The sequence below is a fragment of the Ambystoma mexicanum genome, chromosome 3p, assembly GCF_040938575.1.
Source record: "Ambystoma mexicanum isolate Mex_15411 chromosome 3p, UKY_AmexF1_1, whole genome shotgun sequence".
In the NCBI taxonomy this organism is placed as follows: Eukaryota; Metazoa; Chordata; class Amphibia; order Caudata; family Ambystomatidae; genus Ambystoma; species Ambystoma mexicanum.
The window spans coordinates 596022262-596039579 of record NC_090925.1 but is presented as its reverse complement, the minus strand read 5'-3'; the positions used below and the strand labels follow the sequence as shown (position 1 = coordinate 596039579).

The following is a 17318-nucleotide window of genomic DNA, read 5'->3' as shown; positions in this document are numbered from 1 at the left end:
GAATAGTACAGTATGCCACAATAGCTAGCTAGGATTAGTATGTGCAGAATAAAGCAAGTCTACGTTTGAGATCATTCTCGCTTGTTCCACACCAGGTTAGATCCCCTTCAGTCTCTCCAGGATTTACTTCCTTCCTCAGTTATCTCTGGCCATTCTTCAAAATTCACAAAGCATGTACAAGTTTTGCGATTTGGAAGGAGTCATCAAGTAAATGATTTATTTGGATATATAAAGTGCATTCCTTTCATTGGAAACAGAGGATGGAGCGATAGTGAGCAGCAATTAAAGATGGCAAAGTAAGTAGCGTGCTCCTGTATCATCCACAAAATACTCTCAAGTAACATCCTGCTTTTGGGATGTATCCACACAATTTTACTATGCGAGCACACAGTGAGAGTGGATGGCCAGTACTGCTGCAGACCTGCTGGTGTAACGTGGCAAGAAGTCTGAGTGAAGACGCCCTGAGTGAGAGGCCCAGTGATCAGAGCACACTGGCTCACTGCTTTAGCCCGCTGGCAGTGTGGGCGATAGGACAAGACCTAACAAGTTCATGCGGACTACTGCCCTAATAACGACGGTGGTGGTGAAACCTACGTCAGCCAGACACTCAGTGATACGGACAGTCATTCCCACCTCCATTGCCCAATGTAGCTTGAGGACCATAGAAGATTAAGAGCAGCAGTGTCCTGGGTGAGGAATGCTGCCTGACAGTCGCACTGTGGCTTGACAGTGTGCACTTCCATTCACAAGTGTGCCCAGCGCCGCACATGATGGTGAGACCCACTGATAGCTCACGTCAGCCACCCCGATACCGAAAGGAGAAGATTACAGAACCCTCCCTGAATACTGGTGAGCAAGGTGCAGGACAGCCTTGCCCGACACTAGAGGAGCAGGGTAAGAGTTCATCACCCGAGATCTGGATCAGCGAGTAGGTTTGTGCACATTTGCTCCAATGCATCCACACAGCAATAACCACCTAGTCAGGATACTCAATTAACAATGTTTGCCGCAAGCATCTTTCATTATCCTGAGAGGGTGTCTACATTGATGTGCACCATAGGCTGTAGCCTGGAGAAAGCAGGGGGTGGGCGAGCAATGATCCGAACAGAGATCTTAAAGGGTGGAACCTTATCCAAGCTCCGATAGTGGTTTGCTTGACCTGCGGGCTAGTCATGATAACAGTGCTGCTCACCTTGAAGCCTGCTGTATAGCACATCCTACACAACCAAGTTAATTAATGCAGCCAGACTATTCCTTAACCTAAACAGTTGCCTCACTGTTGCTAGAGCCATTATTAGGGCAAGATTAGATTACAGTAATGTCCTCTTCGCAGAAACATCGGCAAACAACATGTACAAGCTCAAAGTGATACAAAACAATGCCATCCGAGCTGCTCTTAACATTCCCAAAAGAGCACGTAACTGAGGCTAGAAGGAACATCCATTGGTTGGCAGTCAAGGAAAGAATTATCTTTAAAACTTATCACCCACAAATACATACCCAACTCCGCCCAACCAAACCTTCCAAAGATTCAGAAAAGCCCAGTCCACCAGACCAGTCAAAAAGGGCATACACCCACAGACTGGCCCCACACAAATCTAAAAGGGTAAAGAGCGAGGGTGCAAGCTTCCCATCAGTGGCAGCCAACCAATGGTACTCCCTCCTGCCACACCCAAGAGAAAACCCTTCTAATGGACCTTCAGGAAGGCTCTGAAAACCTGGCCATTTGCCTAAGCACCCGGACTGAAACATGGCTGCCACACCCTAGCCATCTGCACCCGACTTAATATTTGAGTAAAACTAGTTTTTACAGCGCTGAGATACCCCAAGGGTTGTGTGCGCTTAATAAAATGTAAAAAATAAATAGCCTGGTTTCTTGTTTGGAACCTTCAATACCATGCCCAGTTAATCATGCCAACCACGGTAGACCTACATCTGTGAGCTGAGTCCTAGTGGCTGAAGATGGGCAGGTCGAATGACTGGCTAATATGCTCTCTGGCTCAGCATCCGCTTGCATCATGACAGGCTAGCCAAACCCTCGCATCATGAAAGGCAAACCAAACCATGCCAAAAACAAGCTAAAAAGTAAACATTTGCCAGGAAATCTGACAAAGCACTAATGGCACAAAAAACAGTTGCTACACTGGAGACCTCAGTAGCTTAGGGGAGTTCTCTAGCCTCCACCCCCCCCCCCCGTCCATCATGATACTTCAGCTTCAACAAAGTATAGGAAGCACGGACCAAAAGTTATAAACGAACAGTCAAAATGGAAGCTTCAAACAAAAAAACAAAAGAAAATTATATTAATATATATATATATATATATATGATACATTACTCACCGTAATCGTATTTCTGATGCTTGTACCTGCTTAGATTCACATGCTGTGCATAGGCCGACATCTAGTGGAAGCTGCGGAGTATTACAGTTTGTTTTTCGAAACTCGAAAATGGGCGTCGACACAGGGCGTGCCAGTAATACTATCCCTAGTGTGACGTCCACTGTACCCAAGATCCCTCACGCGTCTAGGATCCTCAGATTGTATTTTTTCTGACATGAGGTAGCATGAGGAGTAGCGCGAGTACAGATAATCCAAGCAGATAGACAGAAAGGTAAGACTACAAGCAATCATGCGCCTTCTCTCGGAGGGGAGGAAGGGTGGGTCACATGTGAATCTAAGCATATACAAGCATCAGAAATACGATTACGGTGAGTAATGTAGCCCTTCTGAGGCTTGTGGAATCTGCTTAGATCACATGCTGTGCATAGATTAGCGAGCAGTACCAGAAGGAGGTGGGATGTGAGAAGGGTCATGAGCAAATAAGTGTCTTAGAACCACTTGTCCCATTTGTGTATCTGCCTTGGAATGGGTGTCAATGCAGTAATGCTGAGTAAAAGTGTGAATAGAGCTCCAAGTAGCTGCTTTGCAAATGGTGTCAAGGGGAACATTTGCAATGAAAGCCAGAGTGGCCCCAATGCCTCTAGTAGAGTGGGCTCTTGGTGTAAAAGGCAGAGTCTTTTCAGAGAGTGAGTAACACAGCTGGATACAGTTAGTAATCCACTTCGAGATGGCACCTTTAGAGATGCGATCCCCCTCTCTGCCTGTAGCTACGGAGACAAACAGTTGATCTGTTTTCCTTAGCGGTCTTGTTTCATTTACATAGTAGAGGACCGCCCTACGCACATCTAGGGTGTGTAGTTTCACCTCAGCAGAGCTTTGCGGGTTCTGGAAGAAAGCCGGAAGCTCTATGGACTGGTTTACATGGAATTTTGATATAAATTTAGGTGAGAACCTAGGGTGTGTGCGTAAAACCAGTTTGTCTTTATGGATAGTAAAGAAGGGATCCTGCACTGACACAGCCTGAATTTCACTGACCCTTCTTATAGAAGTAATAGCTACTAAGTCAGGTGTTTGAGACTGCTTTTATGCATGGGTTTGAAAGGGGGGCCCATGAGCTTGGCTAGCACCATATTAAAGTCCCACCCTGGTGGTGGGTTAGAAATAGGAGGGTGAAGTCTCTTTACTCCTTCCATGAAGGCTTTAACTACTGGTACTTTCCACCACAACACCTTGCTATGGGAAGTGGTGTAAGCCAAGAGGGCTGCCAGGTGTAATTTCAGTGAGTTAAAAACCAATCCTGCATCTAGCAGGTGGAGCATGTATGTAACAATGTTTGAAGGAGTGCAATCAACTGGGTTGATTTGTCTACTCTGGCACCAGATAACGAACCTCTTCCACTTGTCAAAGTAACAGTGCCTTGTGTTTGGTTTGCTAGATTCCTTTAGGATGTCCATACACCTCTGTGGCAAATTGAGATGTCCAAACTCTATGACCTCAGGAGCCATGCTGCCAGGTTCATTGAGTTGGGTTGCTGGTGCACTGTTTGACCTTGCTGCTGGGACAGTACGTTGTACCAGGCTGGAAGTTTGATGGGCTCGCACACCGCCATCCTGCGTAGGTGTGGGAACCACGGTTGTCTTGCCCACATGGAGCAACTAGGACGAGCGTCATTGATTCCTTGTTCATCTTGTTCACCACTTTCCTGGAGAGGAGTTGGTGGAAAAGCGTACGCAAACATCCCTGACCAGTTCATCCACAGGGCGTTCCCCTGGGAGTCTGGTTGGGGGAACCTGGATGCAAATCCTAGGCATTGTTTGTTTTCGCTTGTGGCGAATAAGTCTATAGTGGGGAAACCCCACTGAGAGATCTTCTACAACCTCTGTGAAGAACCCATTCGTGTTCCTCTGAGAGGGAGTCTCTGCTCAGAGCATCCGTTAGGGAATTGAGCTCCTCTGGAACATGTTGCGATGACAGGAAGATGTTCCGTCTGAGTGCCCATATCCAGATTTTCTGGGCACGCTTGGACAGATTTGGCGAGCGAGTCCCTCCTTGCTTGTTCAGGTAGAACATGGCTGTAGTGCTGTCTGTCCGGATTTGCACTGACAGGTTTAGTAGATGGGGCTCGAACGCCTGAAGCGCTCTGAATACTGCCAGAAGCTCTAGCAGGTTGATGTGGTTCTTGGCCACTGAGTGAGACCAGAGACCCTGTGCTGTGTGGTGGAGATGGTGAGCTCCCCACCCCGTCAGACATGCATCTGTAGTGACTACTGCCTGTCCTTCGGGATCGTAAAAGGGTTTCCCCTTTGCGGGATTCTCTTGTCCACCAGTGGAGGCTTTGTACCAGTGTTGGCGAAACGACCACTAGATCATCCCACTGACCACTTGCCTGAGACCACTGTTTCGCCAACCATTCCTGCATGGGACGCAGGCGCGCGTGGGGGACCAGGTAAATGCATAACGCCATCATGCCCAGTAACCGCATTGCTTTGCGTACCGTTATTTGTTGACCGGACTGATAATGCGGAATTTGCAGTAGTATATTCCGAATTCTTTCTTAAGGAAAGGTCAACCCCTCCTGGGTATCCAGGATTGCTCCTAGGAATTGTTTTGAGGTGCTTGGCACTAGGCTTGACTTCTTCTCGTTGATTGAGAAGCCTAATTCGTGGAGGAGGTCGATAGTCCTTTGAATGTTTGTCCTGCAAATTCCTGGGGTTTCCCCCGTTATGAGCCAGTCGTCCAGATAAGGGCACACTGGGATTGCCTCCCTGCGTAGGTGTGCAGCTGCCACCGCCAGTACCTTGGTGAATACCCTTGGTGCTGAAGCTATCCCGAAGGGCAGTACCTTGAATTGGTAGTGGCGACTGTCCACCTTGAAGCGCAAGTACTTTCTGTGCACTGGGAACATGGAAATATGAAAATAAGCATCTTTCATATCCAAGGTTGCCATGTAATCCCCTTTTTTAGGAGGGGGATTACCTCTTGTAGCGTGGTCATACAAAATATTTGGGGCTTGACATACTTGTTGGCAGGCCGTAAGTCCAATACTGGGCGCATTTGTCAAGTCTTTCTTTGGCACAAGGAAGTAAGTTGAATAAATACCCTTGTTTACCTGGTGTCCCGGGACGAGTTCTATCGCGTCCTTTTGTAGAAGTATGGCGATCTCCTCGAGGAGAATCTTCTGATGTTCTAAGGAGTGTACTTTTTGTCGTGGAGGATGGTTCCGGGGACGCTGCAGTAGTTCTATACAGTACCCTGTGGATACTGTTGACAGCACCCATCTGTCTGATGTGATCCCTTCCCAAGCCTGGGTGAAGTTTGAAATGCGTCCCCCTACTGGGGTTGCGTGAGAAGGGACCCTGAACTGAGCGTCACTGCTTTAGTGGAGGCGTGCCGCCTCCCTTGCTGGGGCTGCCTCTGCCTTTACCACGACCTCTCCTATTACCTCTGCCGTAACCCTGGGTAGACTGTTGGTTGTTGTTCCACTGTGTACCCTGCCCCTGGGAATAGTTAAATCCTCTCTGGGAATTTTGGCCGCGTGGGTGACGAAAATTACTATTCCCTCTCTGGTTAGGGGGTTTATTGGTTAACTGGCCAAGGGATTTGAGTGTCTCGTATTAGTCCTTGGCATTTTTCAGTGCGTCTTCGACCGCCTTCCCAAACAGATCGGCTTCCACCGGTTTGTCTAACAATGATGCCTGAGTTTCTGTCTTAAAACCAGACTGCCGTAACCACGCATGTCTCTTGATAACAGTACCTTCTGCTATCAATCTGCCTGCGTTGTCCGCGGCGTCGAAGGTTGCTTTCAAAATGCAACCAGACACGGCTCTACCCTCTGCGGAAATCCGAGCTAATTGGCCCTTTAACGGTTCAGGAGCAGAGGCTATGAGAGCCGCGACTTCTTCCCACTGATGGCAGTTGTAGCTGGCCAACAGGGTGGTGGAGTTCGCAATCCTTGCTTGATAGGCGGACGTTGAGGCTACCTTCCTGCCGAAACCGTATAGTTTTTTGCTCTCCTTGTCGGGAGGAGCTTCTGACGAAGACAAGGGTGTTCCAGCCCTCTTACGAGTGTTGGTAACAACTAGGGAGTCTGGCTTCAGATGTCCTCTTATATAGAGAGGGTCAGACTGAGCTGGCCTGAAAAGTTTTTCAACCCTGGGATTGACTGCTCTGGTGAGGTTTGGGTTCACCAGGGACGGATCTATTCTCCGCTGAATGGATTTAAGGATAGGGATGGTCTGGGCAACCGGCCTCCTTTCTCCCACTAACTCTTCTGCGAAGTCCCTTTCCTCCTGTACACCGTGGGTGTCAATGTGGAAATGTTCTGCTGCGCGAGCGAGAACCTCATTTAGGAGGGGCTGGTTATCGACCGGGGAGTCGGTAACCGGGGCTTTGTTCTCTACCGGGGAATCTACTCTGTATGTTTCCGGGTCATCCTCTTCTTCTTCCTGGTCCTCATGATCCCCATAGTATCCCGTCCCGGTTTGCTCTTCTATCAGATCAAACTCTTGGTCTCCACCAAAGGAAGCCTCTCCTTGATACCGAGAGTATGGTGTTGCGTAAGGTTGTACCTCGAAGGGTTCAGACCTCATTGGGGTTTCAAACCGGGCCTTCTTACTCGGGGGGATAGGATCAGTAGAGCCTGAGGGTGTGGCCCCTTGTGGATCATACGAGAGGAAATGTTCAGGATTTTTATCATAAAAATCAGCCAAGGAAGACATTCTTGACATGACCCTATCTATGTCTTCACTGGACCATTTTTTGGAACTGGGAATGACTCTCAGCAAGTCTATGGGATTTATCCCGAGTAGCTTTGCTGGTTGTGGACCTATCAGCAGACCTGGACTTGACTGTCTGTTTAGGGGGGTTGGAGTGTCTCACAGGTGTGGAAGAATGTACAGGTAGTTTCTTCTGCTGTTTTTCCCCCTCCCCGTGCGTAGAAAAATGTTTTCCCTGTCCCTTAGTGGCTCCGGAGTTCTTCGACGCCTGGCGTCGAGGATCGGGAGAGGTGTCCCTGTCCTTCGAGCGTGGGGCCTCGCTGGTTTTAATTGCGGGATCCGCCTCCTGGAGCGCGGCCTGGGGGCGGAAGTCGTCTTCGTCTTCCGACGATCGACCTTCTGTTAGCCTAGGGAGCGAGGCACTCTTGGCAAGAGTGGATGATTGCCTGGCGTCATGCGGCGATCTTGAACGAGAGCGCCCAGAGGACACTGAATCGGACCGTTCTGTCTGTGCCTCTTTCCGAGAACTCGACGTCGTCGAGTCTCGGTTGGACTTTGTGTGTTTAGTGTGTGTAGTATGTGAAGCGCTTGCGTCGCCGGGAGTCTTCCCTATAGCCGCCCTGCCGGACGACCTTCCGAGGTCGGGGACCTGCGCTCGGCTGTCTTTCGACGCCATAATGCCCTCGCCGTCCAAAAGTACTGTGCCGCCGCCATCGCTGAAGGCGCCTTCCGCTGCCATGGCCGCCTGCCTGGCGTGGTGGGCCCAACGCTTCATCGAACGGTCCTTAAGTGTCTTAGGTTTAAACCTACTACACGCTCTGCAGTTCGCTTCGGGGTGGTCCCTCGGCAAGCAGAGATTGCACGTGGCGTGCCTGTCGACCCAAGGGTATTTGCGGTTGCACTTGGGGCAGAATTGAAAAGGGGTACCCTCCATACGCACCTTGAGGCAGCGGGCTGTTAAGTGTAGGAAATATATAAGGTGTACCTATATACCAAGAGTGTAGAGTATGTACCACCCCCCACTCTCCCTACTTGCAGGGCCGAGGCCAGCGGCCTACCAGGCCCGGGCCGAGGCCAGCGGCCTTCCGAGGCCCAAATCCGTCGTGCAGCAGCCGACGGTCGATTTCTTCTCCAGCCGGCGTCGAGTGTCGAAGTTCGACGTTGGGGTGGGGAAGGATGTCAATAGATGATTATTTTATAATTTTAGCAAAAGTATGGCTAAGGCCAGGGGACTCCGCAAGATGCTTCCGACCAGTATGGCGGAAAAAAACAATCTGAGGATCCTAGACGCGTGAGGGATCTTGGGTACAGTGGACGTCACACTAGGGATAGTATTACTGGCACGCCCTGTGTCGACGGCCATTTTCGAGTTTCGAGAAACAAACTAATACTCTGCAGCTTCCACTAGATGTCGGCCTATGCACAGCATGTGATCTAAGCAGATTCCTCAAGCCTCAGAAATATATATACACACACACACACACACACACACACACACACTTCATGGCTATGCTAATAGCATCATGCATTTTTTAGCTATGCTGCGAACAATATTATTATAATAGTATTGTATTTCTATCACCTTTGGAATTACCAAAGAGTATCATCTGTACAGGGTTATGCAGCAGGTCATTTGATCTCCATCACACAATGAAGAGGCAACGACAAGCACCAAGCTGGGAAACACAAATCTTATGTTAATAACTGGTAGCTTCACCAAGCTTCAAGACATTTTACTTGAAAGGGGGGCCATGATACATAGCAGCCTGGGTTTGGCGAACCCTATGGTAAAACAGACCCGTTCCAATATGGCCGACAGTTATTCGACAGAGATTGGGTAGTCCTCTCTCTATGTCTGTCCACATGTCACATGGGGTATTTTAACCCTCTACAATGTTTGGGTCACTAGTTGTGAACAAGCGGTCAGTGGACCGTGAAACGCGTAGACTCCTACTATGCGCCAGCTACCTTGGGAGGGCCACAATGTGAGTGGCTTGTGAAAACTTTCTTGCCATGAGGATGTGCAATGATTTTATGGATTTTTCCGTTTGATATCTAAATAAAGTGAAACAATTTTGCATTTTGGCTTCCTGATTTTGTAAATTCTTCTGGGAGAGACTGGGGAAACTGAATGAAGAATGAAGGACAAAATCGTGACAAAGTTTGGAAGCCAAAGTATCCCAGCTACATAAGGTAGTCTTTGCTGTTAAAACCAAAAGTGAGGACCGATCAAGACGCAACAATATTCGGAAGATTGGGATTTCAGAATCTATGCAACTAGTACACTTGAACTGTTTATAGTAACATTTTACCATTTCTACTCTTCCGCACACATCATTGAGGCCTCCACTTGCACCTAAAGTACTGCCTCATCTCATTTCAAGACACTCATGAGAAGGGTAATACAAATCATCTGAAATACTCATCTTCCCAAATCCCCGTACAGGCCGGTGGAGATTTGAAGAGTGCGAAAAACCCATTACAACTAATGTGCCATGCTCCACCTTATTCCGGGCTAAGTAAAAAAATTCCACACATTAATAAAGTTGCCCTCTGGTGTGGAAAAGAAGTTGCTATGTACTTAGTCACTAGAATCATTGAAAAGCCTATCCTTGGCAGAGACGATGGAAATCCCTTGAAAGGCAGCAGGAGTACAACCAGTCTTGAACGCTTGCTTACTCCTCCATGGTTTATGGTTCCCCAAAGGTGTTGGGATTCTGATCATTACTCTGCTTGTTCACATTGGGTAGAGGGGCTTTAGAGATGTCAGACATTTTGTCAATCCATGAACAACGCCCCCTCAGCTTGCTGCTGCTGCTGCTGCTGCCTTGTCCGTTTCCCTTTATTCCAGGAGCTACATCCACCTTTCGCATTGGTTATTTCCTTTACATTAGCTAAGGTGATAAGGGCTATTTTGGCCATGATGTCTTTCCTTGTACTATAGTTTTGGTTCTCCGTTTCATAAGTCATGGTGTTGATATTTTATTTACACGTGTTTCAGAGCGTGACCACGCATGGGAGGGGCAGGGGAGAACAAAACAACGATCTTACTAGGCCCAGTGACATTGAGAATGCCCAAGTGCATGGAAAGAGAGGGGAAAAGTGCATGGGAGGGGTGGGGGGGTGGAAAGTGTGAATCAAAGGAGAAAACAGATAATAAAGACAACAAATCATGGTAGTGCAGCCAGCGAGGGCAAGTGCTGGGTTAAGGCTGCAGACCAGGTATGTCTGATAAGTACAGGAAGAAAACAAAGGGGTGCGGGGGGGCATGTTGGTACAGATACAGACCCCAGTGCAGTGGGTGGCCCAGAGGCAGTGCAGGAGGGTGAGCATGTACCTAGGCCCAGAAAACAGGAGAGGAGGAGGGTAGGCCAGGTGCATGGTGCCGAGATATAACAGATCAGCAGGGGAGAGGAGGGGCGAAAGCAGAAGCAAGGAAGAAGGGTCTTGGGTTGCTTCTAGAACCAGCGATGGCTCTAGTCAAGTTTCAGAGTGGCAAGGAGGCTGTTACAGATGGAAGCCCCAGCCGAAGACAAACCGACGCCCAGCTCGTTTCTTTGAAAAACAACTGACCCTGAGGGAGTAAGAGGTAGAGGAGTGAAGAGCTTGAGGAGGGATAGCTGAAAGTATTTTGGACCTAGGCCCCGAAAAGCCATGTGAACAATGCAGAGGATTTTGAATTTAATCCTTGCATCCACTGGAAGCCAATGGAGAGATTTCAGGAGGTGGAGAGATGCGATCCCAGGGCTTGAGGCAAAGGACAAGTCTTGCAGTCATGTTCTAGATTAGTTGCAGAGGGCGGAGAGTAGAGGCGGGTAGATTTAGGCGGTTACAATAGTCCAACCTAGAGAGAACCAGTGCTTGGGAGACGGTGAGCTTCTGGTTTGAAGGAGAAGAAAGGCAGAGTACCTCTGAGGAGGTGCAGTAGGAAATTTGTGGATAAGGAAAGTGTGGAGCCAAAGATGACCCTCGGGTTCTTAGCCTCACAGAAGGGGGAAGTAGGAGGGCCAAGGGAGGCTGGCCAGAGAGTGACAGGAAAAGAGGGTGAAGGTGTGCCAATGAGGAGGATCTCCGTCTTGCTGGCATTCAGACAAAGATCGTTGGTGGCACACAAATCTTGAATGGCAGTTAGGCAATCAGAGATGAGAGAAGGAAAGGAAGTGGCCGAGGGAAGCCTGAAAATGAGTCGTGTCATCAGCATAGCACTGGAAAATTGGAGCAGAAGAGGGCAATGCAGTGGGCAAGAGCCCACCTTTGGTAGAAAAGCCGGGGTGAGAGGTTAGACCCCTGGGGAATACCACAGGTAGAGAGGGAGATAGATGATAGGAAGGGCCCCAAGTTGGACCTGGGAGGGTCGATCAGAGAGGAAAGAGGTCAGCCAGGCCAGAGCCTGATCGGTAATACTCAGGTTATCACAGACGGTTGAGCAGGATGGTATGGTTGATTGTGTCGAAGGCAGAAGCGAGATCAAGAAGGATGACGACAGAAGGAAAAACCTCTTTTTGCCTTTGCGCCCGAATACCCTAGGGTCTGGTGCGCAATACAAATAAACAAGGAATGTTAGAGTCAAGGTTGGAGAGCAGATTTTAACGGTTGTTCAGGAGAGCAGTTTTGGTGCAACTGAAGCCAGACTGGTGGCCATGGAGACAGCCAACAGAATTGGAATGAAGATTAAGCTGAGAGATGGCCAGCTTTTCCAGGAGTTTGCCCAGAAAAGGAGTAATGGAAATTGGGCGATAGTTAACCAGACAAGAAGGATCCGCTGTGGGATTCTTGAGAAGAGGATGCACAAGGGAGTGCTTCAGAGGGGAAGGGGAGAGGGAGGATCCTGAGACAAAGGAGTGGTTGCAAGGGCCAGAGTGAGGGTATCGACATGGTCCTTGATGGTTTTAGAGGACCAGGGATGAACCTATTTTGACAAGGCTTTCATATATCAGACTGGTCTAGCGACCTCATCAGGGGAGAAAAGAGCAAAGTATGAGAAAGAGGGTGAGTGGGTGGCTGAATGAGCATGCACAGACTAGAGGGGAGCGTAGGGGTAGGTGAGGAGAGGGTGGACAGGATGTCCTGGGTTTTTGAGATAAAGTGAGAGGCAAGGGTAACACAAAGCCTCAGAGGCAACGGAAGGGGTAGAGACTGCAGCAGAATTGGCCAGCTCCGCTCCTTGCAGATTTTAAAGAGTTTGGCCGAGTCGTTTGATGCTGCAGAGACACTGGCTTAAATGTGGACCCTCTTCTTGGTGAGGACAGAAGAGTCAGTATTTCCTTTGGAATAGGCGACAGGCCAGTTTGTCAGATGATTAACAAAAAGCCCTCCATTTCCTCTCAGCCACCCTACACTTACATTTAAGTGTAGCTAGGTTGGAGTCATACCAGGAATTGCACTAGGCTTTAGACTTCAAGTGGATCCTCATGACATGGGCAGGGGCAGGAGCATCAAGAGTATCAGAAATAGGGGGGCGTGGCTACGAGGCCATGTAAGAGGACGTGCTTCTTGAGGGGCTCCGATCGATCCTGCAATAATCCGGTGTTTAAGTGCGCATGGAAGTGTCTGCACCGTACATAAAAGAAGGTGCAGACCCATGAAATACAGGAGCTGCACTGGAGCTGGTTTTTGGATTTAGGGGTACGTTGATTTGGAAGATTTAAGCCCCGAGAAGTTTGTGACGGCTGGTAGACAGCGAATCCAAGATGGCGTGTCATCAGGAACAAAGGAACGCGAAGGCTCGCCCGACGATCGAGAATCGGCGGAGCTCGGCTGTGCTGTAATCATAGGTACAACAACGGACTGGCTTCAGCGCAGAACGATTAATGTCCCCCTGTCGCTACACAGCGGATCCATAGCTGGGGCTGGTTGTTTGGGACGGTGTAAACTTCGGTTCGCATGGCAGCAGTGGAGCTCATGGATGCGCCCGTGCATCGCTGGACTGGGTAACCGAAACTTCGGCACATAGACGGGACGTGTGTCGTTGGGGCTTGTTCGCTCTCCTAGAGTGTGGAGGAGAAGCGTACGCATACAACGCATTAGTCAGAAGGCTGAAGGAACAACAGTGCATGAGTCATTTGGGAGATACATTGTATCTAGCTGTTCAGAACGAACAGGAAGAACGCCCGCTAGCGAATCCCCGACGGACTCAGCAATCCATTTCACTACTGCAACAGGAGACGGATGAACGCAGATGGAAGTGCCTCTGCAGTCGGAGTGTTCACAACAATATCCCAGCAGATGACACAGATTTAGTAATAGTAAATGGAACTTGGCGCAGCTATACAAAGCAAGCCCGGACATAAAAGAAGGTGCAGACCCATGAAATACAGGAGCTGCACTGGAGCTGGTTTTTGGATTTAGGGGTACGTTGATTTGGAAGATTTAAGCCCCGAGAAGTTTGTGACGGCTGGTAGACAGCGAATCCAAGATGGCGTGTCATCAGGAACAAAGGAACGCGAAGGCTCGCCCGACGATCGAGAATCGGCGGAGCTCGGCTGTGCTGTAATCATAGGTACAACAACGGACTGGCTTCAGCGCAGAACGATTAATGTCCCCCTGTCGCTACACAGCGGATCCATAGCTGGGGCTGGTTGTTTGGGACGGTGTAAACTTCGGTTCGCATGGCAGCAGTGGAGCCCGTGCATCGCTGGACTGGGTAACCGAAACTTCGGCACATAGACGGGACGTGTGTCGTTGGGGCTTGTTCGCTCTCCTAGAGTGTGGAGGAGAAGCGTACGCATACAACGCATTAGTCAGAAGGCTGAAGGAACAACAGTGCATGAGTCATTTGGGAGATACATTGTATCTAGCTGTTCAGAACGAACAGGAAGAACGCCCGCTAGCGAATCCCCGACGGACTCAGCAATCCATTTCACTACTGCAACAGGAGACGGATGAACGCAGATGGAAGTGCCTCTGCAGTCGGAGTGTTCACAACAATATCCCAGCAGATGACACAGATTTAGTAATAGTAAATGGAACTTGGCGCAGCTATACAAAGCAAGCCCGGGATAGCGGACGAGGCTCTGCCCACCGGCCTGAATAGATTGTGCCCATTAGTATATGCAGGACAGGAGGGCGCAGCCTGTGCGCCATGGTGTCCCCCATCAATGCAGCGAAGGACGAGTGAATTAGATTAGATGCGGCGGAGAAAAGAACACTTTTGTGTTTGCCCGTAACGGAAAGGCGCCTCCCAAAATGACGGAAGGATAAAAACAAAAAGACCTCAAATAAAGGGAATCTCTGTGCTGCCGACGGTGACGGAGGAGCGCTCTCTGATCGGAGCGCATGAAGGAACATCGGGCCCCTGCGGCACAGGCCCATGTTACATCGCGGGGTGCGGGGAGTATTTGTATGGTGGACTCCCGGGCAACAACAGTGTGAGCAGGCGGATCAAACCGAGTGCCCGAATAGCTGCGCCACCGGCTCGGATTGTGCGGAAGCTAGCCTGAGCAGGGGGCATCGAGCGGGCATGGCGCAGCAAAAGACAGGATGATCTCTGGGACCAATAAAATGAGTCAGTACGTGGGAGAGCACAACCTGGCTAAACAAGCCTACATGAAAGCTCTCTTGGACAGCTTTTTCGGACCGGTGGCGTGGCACTGAGTTTTCCTCAGAACAGAAAGGCACCTAAGACGGGTGGCGCGGCAGGCACATCCAATACACGCCTGCTACTGCATATTAGCACACCCAAACGAGCCAGCCATATGCCTGTAGACAGCAAGAGACGGTGAAAGAGCCACATAATTCCCCCTAATTGTGGAGCACGAGAGGTGGGCAGACCCACAACACACGGCTGCTGCGTCATGTCTAATAAGCCCCTGAGACAAAAAGTGAAACAACCTACGCTGGATGAATTCGCTAGGACACCGCCGGGCCCGGAGAGTGCCAGGAGCAAGGACAAGCCCCCCGCAGGTGGCATGGCCGCCGCAGGTACAAATCAGGAGGTCCTTGCTGCGATTGCAGACTTGAAGGCAGACTTGAAAGCGACCTGGGAGGCCAAGCTCGAAATAGCTGTGTCTGAACTAAAAACAGCGTTGGACCTTAAGGTCGGAGAGGTGCAAGAGGAGGTGAATTTACTCCGACAAGATGTAAGGTCCTTGTCGGAGCGCACGGAGAACCTTGAAAAGGAGGGGCGCTCGAATGCAGCAGACTGCGCCGCACACAAGTCGGAGCTGCATGCCCTGGTACAAAGAGTGGGCAACCTGGAAAATAGGGCGGAGGAAGCGGAAGGACGCGCCCAAAGGAACAACATCCGCATTGTGGGCTTGCCGGAGGGAATAGAGGGCCATAATCCCACGGAGTTTGTTGAAAACATGTTGCTACAAGAGATACCTGGAGGAGTTCTGTCTCAAGGATTTGCCGTGGAACGAGCGCATAGGGCTCTAACGAGGAAGCCGCCGCCAGGCAATCCACCTAGGCCGGTGATCGCCAAGATCCTTAACTATCGAGACCGTGAGAGGATACTGGAACACTTCCGCAAAGGTGGAACAATCAAGCGAGGGGAGGCAAACGTAACAGCCTACCCGGACTATACCCTGATGGTGCAGCGGAGCCGTATGAACTTCGGGGCTGTTAAGAGGAGACTGAGGGAAGCGGGCCATAAGTACATGCTACTTTACCCGGCGAAATTGAAAGTTTTTCACAAGTCCAGGACCTTGTTTTTTGACACTCCGGAGGATGCCATGGGATGGCTTGACATGCAGGGATGCCCCCAGGAGTCCGACATTCAGACGAAAGAAGGAGGCGGACGAGATAAGTAACGAGTGATGGGAACACTGGAAGATGGTGTAGCCTAAGACTATGGGACTTTACTATAGTCATTGACGTGCCCTGTTAGTAGATGGGCCCAGATTAGAATAGATAATGTATTGTGTGCACTGTGACTGCTGCGCTATTAAGGAGCCTCTCAGGGCTAGTCCTCACACCCCCATTTAGTGTTAATAGTCAAGTGGCCATTAGGGCGACTTCACCCCACTGAGCTCTGAGCGCACTAGACAGGGCTAGATGTGGGGGTGCCTGAGATCCAGGGATGGAGCTGGGCAACAGTTGGGGGGGGGGGGGGGGGAGTTGTTGGGGAAGGGAGGGAAGGGAGGTGGGGAGTTTGATGTGTATATAGTTTTGGGGAGTTTGAGTTTAAACACGAGCCTATATAGAATAGCCCTAGAATTGTATCTGTATTATACAGGCGGAAGGGAATGGCTGGGAGAGAGGAAGATGAGCCAAATGGGAGTATTTTTAGCGAGATACCTGGACAACATGGATGGGCGGGGTTGGTTGGAGGAGAGAGAGCAGGATATCAATGAACTATGGGGGAGCTTAAATTATTGACATGGAACGTCAGGGGGCTTAATAGCTCCCTGAAACGAAACAAAGTTATGCTATACCTGAGGAGACAGAAGATAGACATCGCATTATTGCAAGAAACACATTTGACCCGGGATAAACTAGAATTGGTGAAGAAGAAGTGGGGAGGAACGGTGGTGGGATCCACGTATTCGGCTTATGCTAGGGGTGTGCTGGTCTGGGTGGCACCACATGTCCCGTTTCAGCTGAGACGGGAAAAGTTGGATACTGAGGGGCGGCTGGTTATGGTGAGAGGGGTGGTTGAGAACAAAGAGGTGTGTATAGTGAATACGTACGCCCCTAACCAGGGCACGGCGGAGTACTTCCGGACCATGTGTACTAACTTGAGCTGGTGTGTTGGGAGTGCAGTAATATGGGGAGGGGATTTGAACTGTGTTGGACCCGGCGATGGATAGATCTGATAAGGTGGTTAAGCCCGCCCCAGCGGCCCGGGCACTGCAGACGTTATGTGACTTTGAGCTCGAGGATGTTTGGAGAGCCAAGCACCCCGACGAGAGGCAGTACTCACACTACTCGGCCCCACAACAGTTGCAGACTAGACTCGACTATATCTTTGCCACATCGGAGGTATTGGTGGAAGTTCCTAGTGTGGAATACAAAGCGAGGGTCCTATCGGACCACTCGCCTATGGTGATAGAATGGCAATATGGCCGCCCCAGGACACGGATCCCGATGTGGCGCCTGCGCGCAGAGGCGCTTAAAGACCAGGTTTTTAGGGAAGATGTGCGGGAAGAAATAGTTATTTCGAGACAAACACTGGCAGCGTTGACTCGGCGGGGACTCTGTGGGAGGCTTTTAAGGTGGTGGTACGGGGGGTGGCAATCGCCAAATCAAAAGGCTTGCAGAATGGGGTCCTGGCTGACCTACAAAGAGTAGAAAGCGAGCTGGAACAGGCATTGAAGAGCGA

At 50.0% G+C, this 17318-nt stretch overlaps 1 protein-coding gene across 3 annotated transcripts in view; it reads right to left on the bottom strand.

The window, feature by feature from the left end:
- LOC138579573 (embryonic polyadenylate-binding protein-like) overlaps window positions 1-17318 on the bottom strand; it is a 1702133-nt gene that overhangs the window by 1421872 nt on the left and 262943 nt on the right. The gene's annotated exons all lie outside the window — the stretch shown is intronic.